Below are 17,610 nucleotides of genomic sequence, written 5' to 3'. Positions count from 1 at the left end.
ACACAAAATCATGTTCGGGCAAAATAACAGATTGATATCCCTGAAATATTGTTTCATTAAATTCTGCAGATGTGCAATTTTACAGGGAAGTCTAGAAAGACCCAACTTCTGGCTTTTCATTTGAAGGTGGGATATTAAAAAAATCTGCGCTTTAGTTGCAAGGGAAGAACTGCTGTTCCTATAATTGATGCTTCAAATATTTGTCATGAAGTATTTGGAGAGAATGTTCTATGGTACTGTTAAGCAACAGGTTTCCTATGTTTTAAACATGGTGCCGTGTTTCTGATAATCATTGACTCTTTGTTTAACTGTATGTTGAGGGGACTGCAGTTGATAGCATTGTCTGGAAGAGCCTTGTGCTGAGCGATAGGTGAAGCACTGAATGATGATATTGGACATCGAGTTCCGATTCTTGTGTTGCTGACCTATTCAAATTTTGTGAAGGAGGAGTAGCCTCTGACATAGGTCATGTCTCCTGCTTTACAACAGACTATCTGAGTTGGACTTATTTCTGTCTTGTGTCAGATGAAACCATATTCTCATTTAGCTTCAAAAGCCCCATTGTGTACGAAGTTATGGACTACTTTGCTAATCAAGTTGTCACATCTGTATTAACCTTTCCCAGACAGTATCACTACTTTTTTAACCAATCTGTGGGAAATCATGTCTCACAAACTTGATTGAGTTTTTTGCGGAAGTAGCAAAGAGGATTGATGGGGGCAGAGTGGTAGATGTGATCTATATGAACTCCAGTAAGGCGTTCGACAGGTTCCCCATGGGAGACTGATTAGCAAGATTAGATCTCAGAAAATACAGAGAGAACTAGCCACTTGGATACAGAACTGGCTCAAAGGTAGAAGACTGAGAATGGTGATGGTGGAGGGTTGTTTTTCAGACTGGAGGCCTGTGACCAATGGAGTGCCACAAGGATCGGTGCTGGGTCCTCTACATAAATGATTTGGATGCAAGCATAAGAGGTACAGTTAGTAAGTTTGCAGATGACACCAAAATTGGAGGTGTAGTGGACACCGAAGAGGGTTACCTCAGATTACAACAGGATCTGGACCAGATGGACCAATGGGCTGAGAAGTGGCAGATGGAGTTTAATTCAGATAAGTGCGAGGTGCTGCATTTTGGGAAAGCAAATCTTAACAGGACTTATACACTTAATGGGAAGGTCCTAGGGAGTGTTGCTGAACAAAGAGGACTTGGAGTGCAGGTTCATAGCTCTTTGAAAGTAGAGTCGCAGGTAGATAGGATAGTGAAGGCGGTGTTTGGTATGCTTTCCTTTATTGGTCAGAGTATTGAGTACAGGAGTTGGAAGGTCATGTTGCGGCTGTACAGGACATCGGTTAGGCCACTGTTGGAATATTGCATGCAATTCTGATCTCCTTCCTATCAGAAAGATGTTGTGGAACTTGAAAGGGTTCAGAAAAGACTTAGAAGGACATTGCCTGTGTTGGAGGATTTGAGCTCTAGGGAAAGGCTGAACAGGCTGGGGCTGTTTTCCCTGGAGCGTCGGAGGCTGAGGGGTGACCTTATAGAGGTTTACAAAATTATGAGGGGCATGGATAGGATAAATAGGCAAAGTATTTTCCCTGGTGTTGGGGAGTCCAGAACTAGAGGGCATAGGTTTAGGGTGAGAGGGGAAAGATATAAAAGAGACCTAAGGGGCAGCTTTTTCACGCAGAGGGTTGTATGTGTATGGAATGAGCTGCCAGAGGATTTGGTGGAGGCTGGTACAATTGCAACATTTAAGAGGCATTTGGATTGGTATATGAATAAGAAGGGTTTGGAGGGATATGGGCCGGGTTCTGGCAGGTGGGATTAGATTGGGTTGGGATATCTCTTCGGCATGGACAGGTTGGACCGAAGGGTCTGTTTCCATGCTGTACACCTCTATGACTCTAAATGTAATTTTGATTTTCGTTTTAGTTGGGATGCCAAGTTGAATGACCATGCCCCAGAGCTAAATAGAAAATCTAGTTTAATCTGGAAATACTGATTGGATGATATCAATCATGTAGTGTTCTACTTTTATGGATATTATTCTAAAAAGTCCAATTGTAAATGGTTTGGTTGGTTTTCAATGATTGACAAGCAACTAGAAAGGATACAACCAGGCTTGATTTAGGACAGATGGAACAGCTTTGTACATATTGATTACATTTCAAATGCATTCACCACAAATTCAGCAGCATTTCACATCAACAGGTTCTGAGGTGAGCCCCTTTTTGTAATTTGGAATAAAAAATAATTGTGAATATTTTGTACTGAGAGCTTAGATGTTGTAGTTGTTGTTAGTATGCAATTAACAAATTGGTGCTCCCTTGCTGAATCACCTTTTCTGTACATAATATCTATATAACTGAAGCAGCAGTGCCCAGGAGATATATGAAATGGCTTTGAAGAAGTACTTCCTGATTTATTATTATTCGAATCTAGATGTGTATCGAATTATTTAAATAAGGTGGTGCAGTGATGCATACCTTTTTAAAAGAGCAATTGGTTCAGTACAAGTTTATTTGGACTTTTATTTCTGTCTTGTGACCAGATGAACCCACTTTCTCATTTAGCCTCAAAAGCCCCATTGTTCACTGAGCAATGGACTTCTTTTGAGCAATCAAAGATTTACACTCTCCTCCTCTCCACCCAATCAGCTTGGCAATCATCACCTTTTTTAAACTTATGGTAAGAACCTTTTTGTTGCTGGATAATAGAGAACAGCAGTTCAGGTGCTTAGTATTCACTCTTTTTAGCTTCAAATGCATAAATTTACAGCTGTACCAAAGGAACTGGTCCATTTGTGAAGTGCATTTTAAGAGGTAGGTTATTTTCCCGAAATATCGAGGATATAATTTTAATCATTTTTAATTTGTGACTGATGATGTAAAAGCAGCTCGTGGGGCCAGTGCATTTTGACCTTGTCATTGAGATTTACTGTAAATTCTGTTCCTCTTCAAATTATCGATGTTCAGTTTCATTTTGTTCCTGTGGAAGAGTGGTTGCTGCCGTTAATGATAGAAGTGAATCTTAAAGCTTGTGATTTGTTCAGAATGGACACTTTTTGTGAAGATGAAGCAGACATCAAGGTTTACAGACGCTTTGAAGTATCAATGCTGTTGACTTGTAGGCTTCTAGCCTTCTGAAACATTCCAAATTGTACTGGCCACGAGAATTTGTAGCTATATCTGAGCTCCTTTCTCTTTTGGCTCCAGGCGATGTTGGGCCGAGATTTTGGGTAAGCATGAAAATATTGCTGTATGCTTTCTAGTCAGGTAAATTTTTTTTTAAATTATTGAGATGTTTTGTTGTTTAAAACTCCATTGTTTTTTCGGATGAAGACTGTTCAACACAGGTTTCTCATGCAGAAGGTAGTATCATTCAACGTCTTTCATATCATCAAGTGACAATCTGAATTCATTTGCTGGATACTCTTGATTTTATTTGGGCACTGTACCATATCATCATAGAATTAAGATTCTCTTCACCTGCTGAGATGCTAACTTGATGAACTGTAACAGAAAAATACTGGATTAAATCAAGGCAGTTTCTCAATGGGAGGGGAAAATCAGGTATCAGAATAACATGGACTAATTTTACACAACCTGTAGTGACCAGCTCAGTGTTAGTGTGGGAGGAACTTAAATTATTTTAAGTAAACTCACATGATGTTTCCATTCCTGTAGTAAATCAAAATTGTCTATTTATCAATATCGTTTGTCTATAGTAAAAGCTCAATGCTGGTGATTGAATGGCACAAAGGATTGGATGCACCTGGCCTTTCTTTAGCTAGCTATAAAATTTTGATTTGAATACACCCCCGGTATGAAAATCTCCTTGCTGATTGCTCTGGTTAGTGGTGCACCTGAAATTTAGTAGGTGCAGTATAAAGGTATTTTGTAAAGTCAGAGATCAATTTGTAACAGGTTGGTAATTTCAGTTGGATGACTAGTGTGGAATGTGAATAGACAGACATAGCACTGAAGTAAGAGAGAATACTGTACAGTTAGAATTGGAAGAAGGGTCACAATCCTATCTGAATCTGAGCATTTTATATGGGCAATTAGTGATAACAAGTTTTCCCCTCAGTCTATGTCAGCATCACTAATCCTGAGCCTGACCTGCTGTGCTTTTCCAGCGCCACGATTTTTGACTCTGATTTTCAGCATCTGCAGTCCTCACTTTGTCCTAAGATAGAACACAATACAGGACATGAAAGGGCCCTTTGGCCCATGATGTTGTGCCAAACATAATGCCAAATTAATCTAATCCCTTCTGCCTGCCCTTGGTCCATATCCTTCCATTCTTTGCATATTCATGTGCTTATCTAAAAGTCTCTTAAATGTCCTTATCGTAGCTGCCTCCACCACCACCCCTGGTAGTGCATTCCAATCTCCAACCACTCTTTGTGTTTTAAAAAAAAACCTGCCCCTCACCTGTCCTTTGAACTTTCCCCCTCTCACCTTATAAATTCATACCCCTTAGTATTGGACAATTCAGCTGTGGGAAAATGATTATGACTGTCAACCCTATTTATGCATCTTATAATTTATAGACTTCTATCCAGTCTCCCCTCAGGCTCTGCTGCTCCAGAGAAAACAATCTGTGTTTGTCCAACATTTCTTTATAGCTCATGTCCTCTAATCCAGGCAGCATCCTGGTAAACCTCTTCTGCACCCTCCACATCCTTCCTGTAATGTGGTGAGCAGTATTGAATGCAATATTCTAAGCGTGGCCTAACCAAAGTATTATAAATCTGCAATGTGACATCCTGACTCTTGTACTCAATACCCCAACCAAGCGTGTCAAAAACCTTCTTTGCCACCCTATCTACTTGTGTTGCCATTTTCAGGGAGCTATGAACTTGAACCTAAAGATCCCTTTGTACATCAATTCTGTTCAGGGTCCTGCCATTAACTGTATACTTTTCCTTAACATCTGATCTCCCACAGTGCAGCACCTCACACTTAACCAGATTAAACTCCATCTGCTATTTCTCTGCTTTGATCTGCAACTGACCTGTTGTATCATTTGACGACCTTCTACACTATCCACAACTCCACCGATCTTTGTATCATCTGCAAACTTACTAATCCACCCATCTACATTTTTGTTCAAAGTCATTGATATAAATAAATAAGGTGAATAGGGAAAAGTTCAAAGGAGATATGAGGGACAAGTTCTTTTTTTACACAGAAAATGGTAGGAGATTGGAACGTGCTGCCAGTGAAGGTCCCAGTATGGATCCCTGCAGAGCATCACTAGTTACCAACCTCCAGTTAGAAAAAACACACTTTTGCCACTGCACTCTGTCCTTGGGGCAAGCCAATTCTGAAACCAAGCAGCCGAGTCACTGTGGATCCCATGCATTTTAGTCTTCTGGATGAGTCTATTATGAGGGACCTTGTTGAAAGTGTTACTAAAATCAATGTAGACAATATCCAATGCTCTATTCTCACTGAACACTTTTGTCAGCTTCTCAAACAATCCAATCAAATTAATAAGCCATGCCCTGCTCTGCACAAAGCCATGCTGACTGTCCCTAATTAGGCCATGCTTTTCCAAATGTGCATAATTCCTATCCCGAAGAATTCTCCCCAGTAGCTTCCCAAACACCTATGTGAGACTCAGCAGTCTCCAGTTTCTTGGATTATCCCTATTTCCCTTCTTGAGCAGAGGAACAACATTAGCTTCTTACCAGCCCTCCAGGACCCCTCCAGTAGTTAGCAAGGTTACAAAGATGTTGGTCAATGCCCCAGCAATCTCCTCTCTTGCCTCTCTCAATAAACCTGGCGTAGATACTATTGGGCCCTGAGGCCTTATTCACCGAACACTCTTCAAAAGACCCCACACCATTTCTTTCATGATCTTCAAAAGCCCTGGCATAATAGCATACAGACATTGCTGCAGGTTAGAGATGATGCTGTACCTATTATGTGTTTTGATGCAATAAACTCACTACAGAATATTGAATCTCATTGTTGTAAATATAAACATCCTTTCAGAGATATGTTTAATTATTTCCAATCAAACTCACTGGCACTGAAGATAATTACCTTTAAATGTTTCTCATTGTAACTCTTGCAATTCATAATTAATCAAATACATTCAAAGGGCTCAATTTTTTGAAACTAAAATTCTATTTATACTTAAGTTCTGTTTGAAATTACATTCCTTGGGAAATGAATCCATGTGGTTTGTTTGTATCTTTTTTGAGTCTTGTTATCTTGCAGTGCTAAATCTAACCTTCTATGGATCTGTAGCCCTAGGCCCTAGGCCCTGTGCTTCTTGAACCCATTTTAGAATCATCATTCCAAGGTGTGTGTGACTCTTATTCCTCCAACTGAAATACACCACTTCTCACGTTTTGTAAATAGCAAATTAATTTCCTGTCCAATTGTAAAGTTATGAGCACTTTGTTACCAATATTTAACAATATTAACTACTTGTCTCCAGTTTGAAGTCACCTGTTCATTTTAAAACTGTGTTTTTGATTCTTGAGATGAAACTTCTTAATGTAAACAGTGAGCAACAGTGGTTCCAGCTGCAATCCTTACAGAATATCATATGCCACCTCCTGAGTCTTTTACCATTGGTCCCTACTCTGCTTTATAGCCAGCTTTGACTGCCATACAATCCTTGACTGAACAGACCCGAATTCCTTCCTGGGCTCGTTCCCTCCTGATGGGAGGTGATCTGAGGGGCAGTTATGTGCTAGGACAGAGTAGTTAACAGGTCTACTTTGTTTCAGTTGTATCATTTAAATCTCGTCTTCACACCAAATACTCTCCCACTACTTACCCATTCTCCATCCATGCCAGATCAGGCCAACCACTGCTCTTAACCACCATAATGTCCCCCATACTGTCCATGCCAACCAGTTCTGCCCCATCCACTACCCTTTGCCTTGCACCCACTGTATCAACTTAAATTTGCCATGGTCAAACCTCAGGAGCCATACTAAAATGAAATCAAATAAAAATTTTAAGTTTCTATTTCAGACTTCATCATACGCAGTGTACAGCGTCTCTGACCGGCAGTGGTGAAATTTTAAAGATCAAACATCAAAATGATTCCTCGTATGCACGAGTGGTTACTTTATATTTTACTCCAGAACAAAACCTGTTTGCAACCTTGTGATTGCCTGTAATTAGTCTAAGTATGGAAACCTATTCACTATATTTATATCATCCTGAAGTACTTAATCTGTTATTAAAACTCTAATAACAAAATGCCCATCCAACTCTAACCCTCTCACCCACCTGAAATGCTGCTTCCTCACAATTCTGGCACCATGATGGATCCCTGCACCCTCCCCATCTGGCAGTCACTACCTCAACCCTCCTAGTGCACTAATGGGGGTCAAAGGTTACAGGGACAACACAGGAGAATGGTGTTGAGAAGCATATCACCCTTAATAGAATGGTGGAATAGATTTGATGGCCCAAATGGCCTAATTCTGCTACTGTACGTTCTGGTCCTCATCACACCGGGCATCCTATCCCTTTACTTATAACGTGGGCGGCATGGTGGCACAGTGGTTAGCACTGCTGCCTCACAGTGCCAGAGACCCGGGTTCAATTCCCGCCTCAAGCGACTGACTGTGTGGAGTTTGCACGTTCTCCCTGTGTCTGCGTGGGTTTCCTCCCACAGTCCAAAGATGTGCAGGTCAGGTGAATTGGCCATGCTAAATTGCCCATAGTGTTAGGTAAGGGGTAAATGTAGGGGTGTGGGTGGGTTGCGCTTCGGTGGGTCGGTGTGGACTTGTTGGGCCGAAGGGCCTATTTCCACAATGTAATGTAATCTCGCTACAAGATATCCAAACCTTTAATAACAGCTTGGAGCCAACAATCAAACTTCAGTACGTATGGTCCCTTTCTGTGGTGATGATAAACTGTAAAAGCAGTCAAGCGCTGATAATAAAACCTTTGACTTGTGACAACATACATCTACTGAAGCTCAACAGGTTTTATTCAATCACCGACCTTGACAATTCTACATATCTTGTCCTTCTTCCACAAGCATTTACATCACGCAACAAGTTGTAGGACACACACTGTAGCTGAGGCCTTTCCATAACAAACAAAAATCGAATGTACTGAAATGGGAGCAGGATTCCAGATCTGCATCGGTCCAGCAACTTCAAAAGGTCTCTGAAAACACTGTACAAAAATCTGCCCTTGCATGGGTTAACTTTAGTCATGAATCAACTAATGTGGTACTTTGGTTCTGTGGTTCTGAAGATGGGTCACTCGATCTGAAATATTAGCTCTGCTTTGTCTTCACAGATAACTGCCAGATCTACTGAGACTTTCCAGAAATTTGTTTTGTTTGGAATGTGGTACTTTATATCATAACCTTTTTTTCCTTTTTTCTTCTTTAACTTTTCCTAAGAATTGATGAAGCATGACCTTACTTGTTGAAATCCATTTGATCATTATTTAAATTCAGTTTCCAGAGTTTGTTTCCTCATTGCGTAAATATCGCTTTATCTTTTTGGAAAATGACATTAAGCAATCTTCACTACAGTTACTGGATTAATTTCATCGCTCTTCCAATGGACAGACAACAGTTTTGACAGCAGAAACTGGAGTTGTGACGTTGGGACTATGTGGAAATTCCCGATGCAGCTGACTCTAAGGGAATTCCCCAGGAATTTGAAAGTTTTTTTTAGTTAGAGATTCTCTTCCATCTGGAACACTCCAAGAAAGTTCCTTCTTTATAAAGTCCAGAGATTTTTTGTTTACAAAGTCCAGATGTGCCAGAGAGATGGATCTTGAAAGATTTTGTTTTTATTTAAATGTGTTGTTGTATTTTTATTTAAATATTTCTGACCGTTTATTTACCACTAGCATTTAGCCTTTATGCAATTTACCTTGGACAGGTCTCTACTCAGCCCAATGGAATTGGTGTTAAGATTCTTGAGACCGGAGTACTTTATTTTCAAACTTAATGCCACTTTAACCATTTCCCTTTCCTAGCTTATTTTAGTATGTGTGATATCTAGCACAGGGGTTTTTATCCTGTTACTTTAACTATTGTATCAATTATCTGCCTCTCCCACGACCTTTCTGTCTGAATCATTATGTGGGGAATGAGACCAATGGGACTATATTAATTTAAAATATCTAATCACTGTGGAGGAGATAGACCAAAGGGTGTGTTTCCTTGCTGTACAACTCTGACTGTATGACACAGAGATATATAATGACACTACCTGGATAAGTTGTACTTTAGCGCTGATTAACTTCCTAATTAAGATATTCCTACACTGCTTTTTATTGGGTTTTATGTCTATTTTAATATATTAACTTTAATACTGCATTTTGATAGAGTAAAAGTTGATGTTTCAAATGTTGAAAATTAGTCTTAGTATTTTTATGCAGCTGATAATGACATGTATAGTTCCACAATGCAAACATATACATAGTTGTGGTTTATTTTTTAAAATATTATAGCTTTTCTCTCTTTCCTCCTCAGTCCTACGTATCCCTCTTCCTTCAGTGAGCCAGATATGGGGTAAGATGAATTCTCTTCCTTCCTGTGCGTGGTTTGTGTATTACAGTTGCAGTGACGGAAGATTGTTGATGCCAACATGAGGTTAAAGAAATGGCAGATTTACATATTAGATCTGTCCAGTTTTAAATAGACCAAGGGCTGGCAGTCTGCGCACTGCTCTCTAATATCCTATTTGCAGTTCTCAATCGTTTCCAGTTGGATTGCATTGTTGAGAAAAGAACCTAAAATTAAGTCAGAAAGTAATGGATGTGCTTTTACTCTGAATGCAAAAAGCTAATAATTATGCTGCAACTTTTTCAAATAATTATTTGAATGAAAAACTTAATTGTGTTGGTTTTGTGGCGCCATGGTGATAACTAATGCTTTTGTTTGAGGAACAGGTTTTATGGTTGAGATGTTTGTTGCGTATGATATATCTGAGAGAATTTGTCTTAATGCACTATTCATTTTTTTTTCATCAAAAGATCAATTCTCTTTCTGTGCATCTCTCGACTGACAAATTTATAATCAAAGTCTATTTATTATAAAATCTGTTATGAAACAATTAAAGCTGAGAGAATGTGTTTGTTTATATAAATCTCCTGGTACTTTTTTTTATTTAAAAAGAGGAACGTGCTTTTTATCCAGTAATATAGTTTACCATTTTTATACTCTTTTCAAGCATGTTTCTTCATATTTCATACAAAAAATGGAATGTGCATTTACTGGAAAGCCAAAGAGAAAATCAAAAGACATGAAGAATGTCAACATGTGAAAATTGAGGATTAGCTTTATTGTAGTTTCGATTTTTGTCTTTTCATAAATTCAGTACGTGCTGTATTTACACATGAAAATTATGCATTCTGTTTAAAACATTTGGTAATTTACCATGTACTTTGATTAAAATTGTCAATTTTACATCCTTAAGAAACCCAAATCTGTTTTCAGTAATTTTGTGAAAGCTTAAGCTTTCCATCATTCCTGAAGGAGATACAGTAAATGTTGTTTTCCATTGTTTGTCATTTCCAGATGTTTAAGTATAAGCCTGTGTGTACTGAAGACTTGTGTGATCATTGAGGGTTGTTAACAGACTCAATTCTCCCACCTAGTGGTTCTTTTTGGGAACAACATGCCTGTCCAATTTTTCTGATGAACTTATTCAGATATGTTATTTATGTACCTTTGGAACGGTGGGGGGATCTTGAAGCCAGGTCTCTTGGTCCTGTGTAGGGACATTATCACTGTGCCACCAACAACATGCCTATCAGCAGCAGGTTCAAATGTCCACCAGCTCTGCAAATGTGAACTTAAATAAAATGATTTGGAGATGTCGGTGTTGGACTGGGGTGTACAAAGTTAAAAATCACACAACACCAGGTTATAGTCCAACAGGTTTAATTGGAAGCACACTAGCTTTCGGAGCATCGCTCCTTCATCAGGTGATAGTCATTACCACCTGATGAAGGAGCAGCACTCTGAAAGCTAGTCTTTCAATTAAACCTGTTGGACTATAACCTGGTGTTGTGTGATTTTTAACCTTAAATAAAATGGTTCACATTTTAGGATTATCTGTTTGATTCTTGATATTATGTTATTACATACCATTCCCACCTCTCTCCCAATTATATACTGTGTCTGGCAATTTTTGAGAATATTTGTAGCTCAGGTTGATGATCTGGATGTAAGTTAGCTCACTGAGCTGGAAGGCTTGTTTTCAGATGTTTCATCACCATGACTTGGTGACATCATCAGTGAGAGTCTCCGGTGAAGCGCTGGTGGTATTCCCACCTCTCTTTTATAGGTCTTAGTTCCTTAAGGTGGGTGATGTCATTTCCAGTTCTTTACTTCAAGGGAAGGTAGATAGGGTCTAAGTCGATGTGTTTATTGATGGAGTTCTGGCATGCAATTCTGGTCTCCTTCCTATCAGAAAGATGTTGTGAAACTTGAAAGTGTTCAGAAAAGATTTACGAGAATGTTGCATGGTTTGGAGGATTTGAGCTATAGGGAGAGGTTGACTATGCTAGGGCTGTTTTCCCTGGAGTGTCGGAGGCTGAGGGGTGACCTTGGAGTGGTTTATAAAATCATGAGGGGCATAGATAGGATAAATAGACAAAGCCTTTTCCCTGGGGTGGGGGAGTCCAGAACCCAGAGGGCATAGGTTTACCGTGAGAGGGGAAAGATATAAGAGAGACCTAAGGGGCAACCTTTTCACTCAGAGTGGTACATGTATGGAATGAGCTGCCAGAGGATGTGGTGGAGACTGGTACAAATGCAACATTTAAAAGGCATCTGGATGGGTATATAAATAGGAAGGGTTTGGAGGGATATGGGCCAAGTGCTGGCAGGTGGGACTAGATTGGGTTGGGATATCTGGTTGGCATGGACAAGTTGGACCGAAGGGTCTGTTTCTGTGCTGTACATCTCTGACTCCATTAGAATGCCAAGCCTCTGAGAATTCTTGTGCGTGTCTTTGTTTCGCCTGACCCAGGATGTGTGTGCTGTCCCAGTCAAAGTGATGTCCTTCTTTGTCTGTATGTATGGAAACTAGTGATCGTGGATCATGTCTTTTGGTAGGTAGTTGGTGTTTCAGTATCCTGGTGGCAAGTTTCCTTGCCAGTTTGTCTGATGTAGTGTCTTTTACAGTTCTTGCATGGTATTTAGTAAATGACTTTGGATTTGCTGGTTGTATCTAATGGATCCTTTATGTTCAGTAGTCGCTGTTTAACTGTGTTGGTAGGTTTGTGGGCTACCATGATGCCAAGAGGTCTGAGTAGTCTGGAAGTCATTTCTGATATGCCTTTGATGTAAGGTAGTGTGGCTATAGTTTTTAGTTGCATTATGTCTGCTTGTCTGGGAAAACACACACATCCTAGGACAAGTGAAACAAAGACACGTACGAGAATTCCTAGAGGCCTGGCATTCTAACCAGAACTTTATCAATAAAAACATCAATTTAGATCCCATCTACCTTCCTTTGGTAAAAAAAAGAACCAGAAATGTCATCACCCACCTTAAGAAACTAAGATCTATAAGTAGAGAGGTGGGACACACCACGAGTGCTTCACCGGAGACTCTCACTGACGATATTACCTAGTCATGATGATGAAACATCTGAAAACAAACCCTCCAGCTCAGCGAGCTAACTTACATCCATATACTGTGTCTGTTGCACTTTCCTTTTACTAGGAAAGGGAAGTTTTAATTTAATCTAGTAGAAAATTGAACTTAATGTTTTTGAAAGATTTCTGAAAGGCCAGAGGCTAGAAACAAATTCATTTAAACTTCCCATTAAGTTAACAGACCACTGATATTAAAAGAACTTCCATTCCTGTGGTTTTCACACCAATTCATTCCATAATAGCCATCTCAATACCAATTTTGTTTTTAGAAAGAAGGTTCAGTCAGGAGACTTTGGAAAAATCTACTTTATGCGGCATTTCTCTTGAAATCTGAGTAGATTTGTAGAATTGTAGACAACTGAACTCGTGAAACAGCTGATTTATTTCACTTTCTGTTTGAAGCTATGCATTTGATTCTGAAAGGTCTCTGGAGTTTACTTCACGCATACTTGCATAAAGTTAAACAGATAAATACTTGACACAAAGCGCGTCTTTAAAAACCTTAAATCATTTATACGTTCATTTGTTTTGTGTTGTGGTATTGGAGGCAATTTTGGATTCTTTCTAGTTTGAGACAATTAATGTCTGGCGCTTGTGTGGTGCAAATGTAACTTTCTTTTTATCAGCCCAAGCCTGTATGTTGAGAGACGTGGAATGTTTTCAGTAGCTGAAGTTTTGAACGCTATCGAACATTGTGGAATAGTGAACATTCCCATTTCTGACTTTATGTTGAAAGGAAAATCACTAAAGATGATCTAAGACACTACCTGCAGAGATGCCCTGTGACTGAGATGACTGATCTCCCATAGCCACAAATATTTTGCTCTGTTTTGGCTACAATTGCAACTAGTGGAGAGATTTCCCCTGATTCTCATTGATTTTAATTTTTCTAGGGCTCCTTTGATGCCTCACTCAGGCAAATGCTGCTTTAATATGAAGGATAGTCACTTTCATTTTGCTCTTCACCTCTGGAACTTGTCTGTTTGCTGTAAGTTTCGATCAAGACTGTAGTGACCTCTGGAGTTGCATGGTTCTGGTGAAACTCCATCTGAGCCCGATAACTAATATATTGCTGTGTTTGTGACTCTTATCAGACAGCATTGTCAAAGACATCACCTTCCATTACTTTTCTGACACTGGAGAATAGTAATTTTACAGATTTGAATTTGTCATGCTTTTTTGCAGACAGGTCCGGAGTCAAAATTGTTTTTCAGGGCTGCTCCTGATTAGCGAGGGTTTTTATTTTCAGTGCTGGTTTTCAGGACTCCTTTTACATTCTGACTACCTTTTTTTTATTAGGTGAGCCAGTCACATGGTTACATTACTTGCAGTATTTGTGTTGATGTATGCAATGTTTGAACACTCGTTGAGAATTGAGGAATTCTAATACTGCTATCATCACCAATCCATTAACCACAAAGGAAGTATTAATTTCCTGGACATCATAGCATAACAAAGGCATAGGTTAAAAATAAATCTTTCTTTTCCAAAATAACTAATACACCTACTTGCAAAAAACCATTACCCTGAACATGATGTCTGTCGGCTGGTGAAGTCACAACTAATATATTTACAGGTGTAGAAAGATGGAAGCTCTTAATCAGGCAATTATTACCCTTTTATTTTCCTGTGTCTCAGATCTCAATCACAGATATAAATACAATAATTCATTTGACTTTGATATAGATGTAGCATTAATTGCCTTTTGCAGATGAGTTCCAAACTTTTTTTTACCAATTTCAATACCAACGAGTATACAAGTGCTTCCTAATTTTACTTCTGAAAGATTTGCTTTGGCATTCCAATTCGTCACTGGTCCTAAGCTCTCCTCAATTATTTTGTTATTTATCTCAATACGTGTTCATTATTACTACAGTGACAGCACTTCCAAAGTATTTTGTCTGATTGTAAAACATGTCAAGATGTCCTAAGTTATAAAAAGCACTACAAAAATGAAATTGTTTATGACAGTTTGGGATCTTAGCATTTGCACAGTTGTTGCATGTTTGTCGCGAACGGTAACCACAGCTACAATAATTCACATGTATGTGAAATTCTAGTCACTTCCATATTCCATTTATTCAATGTAAAATATTATGTGCTCTTCACTTTACTGTATTATCGCTTGAGACTGCTTGATGTTGACAATAGGTATCAAAATGCAGCTTCCCCGATCCTAAAACCTGAAATAAATAAGCGGGAATGTGATTTTAATTTCTGAAGAAATACACAACTATGCTATCAAAAAATTTGTACCAAATCTTCTGTCTATAGTTATTGGACCATACCCATTTTATTAAACAACTTGATTGATTAGTCTTCCCTGAAAATCAAGCAACTGCCAATAAAATTGATCACAATTGTTTTTGGCAATTTGCTAATGAAATATGAGGCAGCTATGGAAATATAGCTATAAAAATATGGGCTGCACAATTCAGAGATCTATTACAGTGAAATGCTGACTGTAAGAATTTGAGAAATTGCTGAAAAAGGCTTCCAATGTGATTTTAGAAAATTTAAGACAGAAATGCATGTGTTATGGTGAACTTAGTAGAAAAACGTACTGTTATAACATGGAGACAGATAACCAAGCCAAATCAACCTGTCTATCTTGTATTCACAACACAGTAAAATTAAAACTGTTGAAAAATCCTAATAATTACTCCTATGGTTCCTGATCAGATTTGTAATTAATTTAATCCCTGACACCAGTCTTGTATCTCAAACAGAAAACTGTTTATTAAATACATGATAGCTTTAATGGGGGAAGTAATTTAAATAGCAAGGTTAGATGATTAATGTATTTGCTTAATCCCAAACGGTGTTTTCAGCACCCATGCACACGTAAGGAATAAGTAAACTAAAATACCCAGATCATTTAACTGGAATTCTGAAGTCATTGTTTCACAGGCACAGGTTGCTTTTCTGAAACATTGATCAGGGTCACCTTCTGTTTCTCTGAGACTGCCTGTGATTGGATGACCAGCTGCATACACATTCTGTCACTTCCGCACATTGGGGCAACTTTGCTTCAATTGGCTGCCCTGGTGGCTAACATTTCCTGGGTGGTTTTGGGACTTAGGGATGCAAGGTCACCTGCCTGCCCTGTGTATTTTGTACAGCTCAATTTTCCACATTGTTACATAGATATTAATGTTGAAACGACTGGAATAACTTACCTAGCAATGTGATTAGTTAAGAAGTGTAAGTTTTCACTGCTCCTGACTTAGTGGGAGAGTATAGCCTTTGGACAACTCTATGTCTTTAGCCATTTCTTGATATCATGGAGTAACTTAAATTAGTTAAAGACTGACATCTACAATGCTGGGAACCTCAGAATGAAGCTGAGAGGGATCATTCACTTGGCATTTCCAGCTGAAGGTGTTTTTTCCCCCAATGTGTCATCCTTATCCTCAATACGAACATGCTGCACTCAGCTGTCATTTGAGGATGGTCATGCTTGTGGAGCCACCTCCACCATTTGTTTAGTTTAACATTCCTCCACCATTCCCGGCTGGATAATTCAAGGCACATTGAGAGCTTTGATCTATCCATTGGCTTTGCTCCGTCTGTCGCACGTTCCTTCAGCTGTTTATCATGAATGTAACCCTTTGTCAAAGCTTCACCAGATTGGTGTATCATTTTGAATTATTTGGCTGCATGGTGGTGATCCTACCATTCTCTCCTGTTCCTGTCACTGAATCAGGGTTATTTTCCTGAGCTCACGCTTGTAGTTGTTTGAAAGGATATGCTTGTCAGTACCCAGTTCCCCTTGGATGTCTATTTTTTGAGCTGTAAAAATCTAGCAGTAGTGTCAGGCACCATATTAGAAGGTATTCTCCACATGAAGATAATACTTTGTCTCCACCAAGTCTGGACTAGGTTGTCTCTCCTACCAATGCTGACTTGGACAGATGTACCTGCCCCAGGTAAACTGCTGAAGACAAGCTTAAGTACATTTTTTCCCCCTCTTTGATTCTCTCACATTTCTGGCAGGTCCTTTAGGAAAGTCCTGGTTGGTCAGTTGTGCTGCCTCCCAGGTACTTGGTTTCTTTTGTATTGAACCTCCTATTCATGCTATCTCCCAAGAATGTGTTTGTCTTTTTCCCCCTCTCCAATATTGCTAGACTTCATTCCTGGTGTAGTCCACTTGCTGCTACGACTCTCATTCGTGTCTTTGTTACCTCTGGCCCTAATGATACCCAGGCATTCCAGACTTATCTCCCATGTTCTACTCTCTATAAACTTGAGCTGAACCAAAACCCTACTTGTCTGTGCTTTAACTCTCATCAAGTCTTCATCCACCATCTCTGCTCTTGCTGACCTGTGTCAGCATCTGGTCAAGCAATGTTTTTAAAATTCTATCCTTATTTTTTAAACTTTTCTGTGGTCTTGACCATCCTTGTCTCTGTAAATATCATCCTTTCCCACAACGTTACGTCTGTGCTCCTCTCATTCTGGTGCAGTGTTCATTTCTGTTTTGTAATTGCTCCACCATTGGTGACTACACCAGCTCCGTGCTTTGCAATTCCATAATTACATCCTCTTTTTTGACCCTGTTTTTCCTTTTGGCCAATTGTTTTGTCATCTGACCTCATATTTCCTTATTCTTTTTTGGTGTCATATCTTGTTTTCAAATGTTCCTTCACACTTTCCCCAAACTACTTTTGGTTCCCCAATTGATAGCCAACGTTTCAGGTACTGCACCCTGCAATTAAAGAATCAATCACATTTGTAACGTGCCTTTTGCACCCTGATAATATTCCCAGTTGCTTCACAGCTAATTGATTCTCCTTTTTACACCTGTTCATCTTACCATCATTTTCTCTTCAGCAATTTTCTCAATTTTTACTGCTGCCCTCAAGTTCCTTCCACCTAAGTTTTCAATCTGCTTTGCTCTGTAAAGAACCTTGGGATTTGTGCCAGGTGGAAGACTCTGTTATACTTCATAGATTGTGCTTTGTGCAATTATGTCAGGTTTTCACTCTAA

General features: G+C 39.2%; 1 long non-coding RNA gene across 1 annotated transcript in view; it reads left to right on the top strand.

Annotated features, from left to right (window-relative positions):
- Positions 1–17,610, top strand: part of LOC140482257 (uncharacterized) — a 225,447-nt gene that overhangs the window by 40,268 nt on the left and 167,569 nt on the right. Inside the window, exon 2 of the long non-coding RNA XR_011961696.1 lies at positions 9,484–9,522. This is a non-coding gene — a long non-coding RNA (uncharacterized lncRNA). The remainder of the gene's footprint in view (positions 1–9,483; positions 9,523–17,610) is intronic.

This window comes from Chiloscyllium punctatum, chromosome 1 (assembly GCF_047496795.1).
Source record: "Chiloscyllium punctatum isolate Juve2018m chromosome 1, sChiPun1.3, whole genome shotgun sequence".
Lineage (NCBI taxonomy): Eukaryota > Metazoa > Chordata > Chondrichthyes > Orectolobiformes > Hemiscylliidae > Chiloscyllium > Chiloscyllium punctatum.
This window is presented reverse-complemented; position numbering and strand designations above follow the sequence as displayed.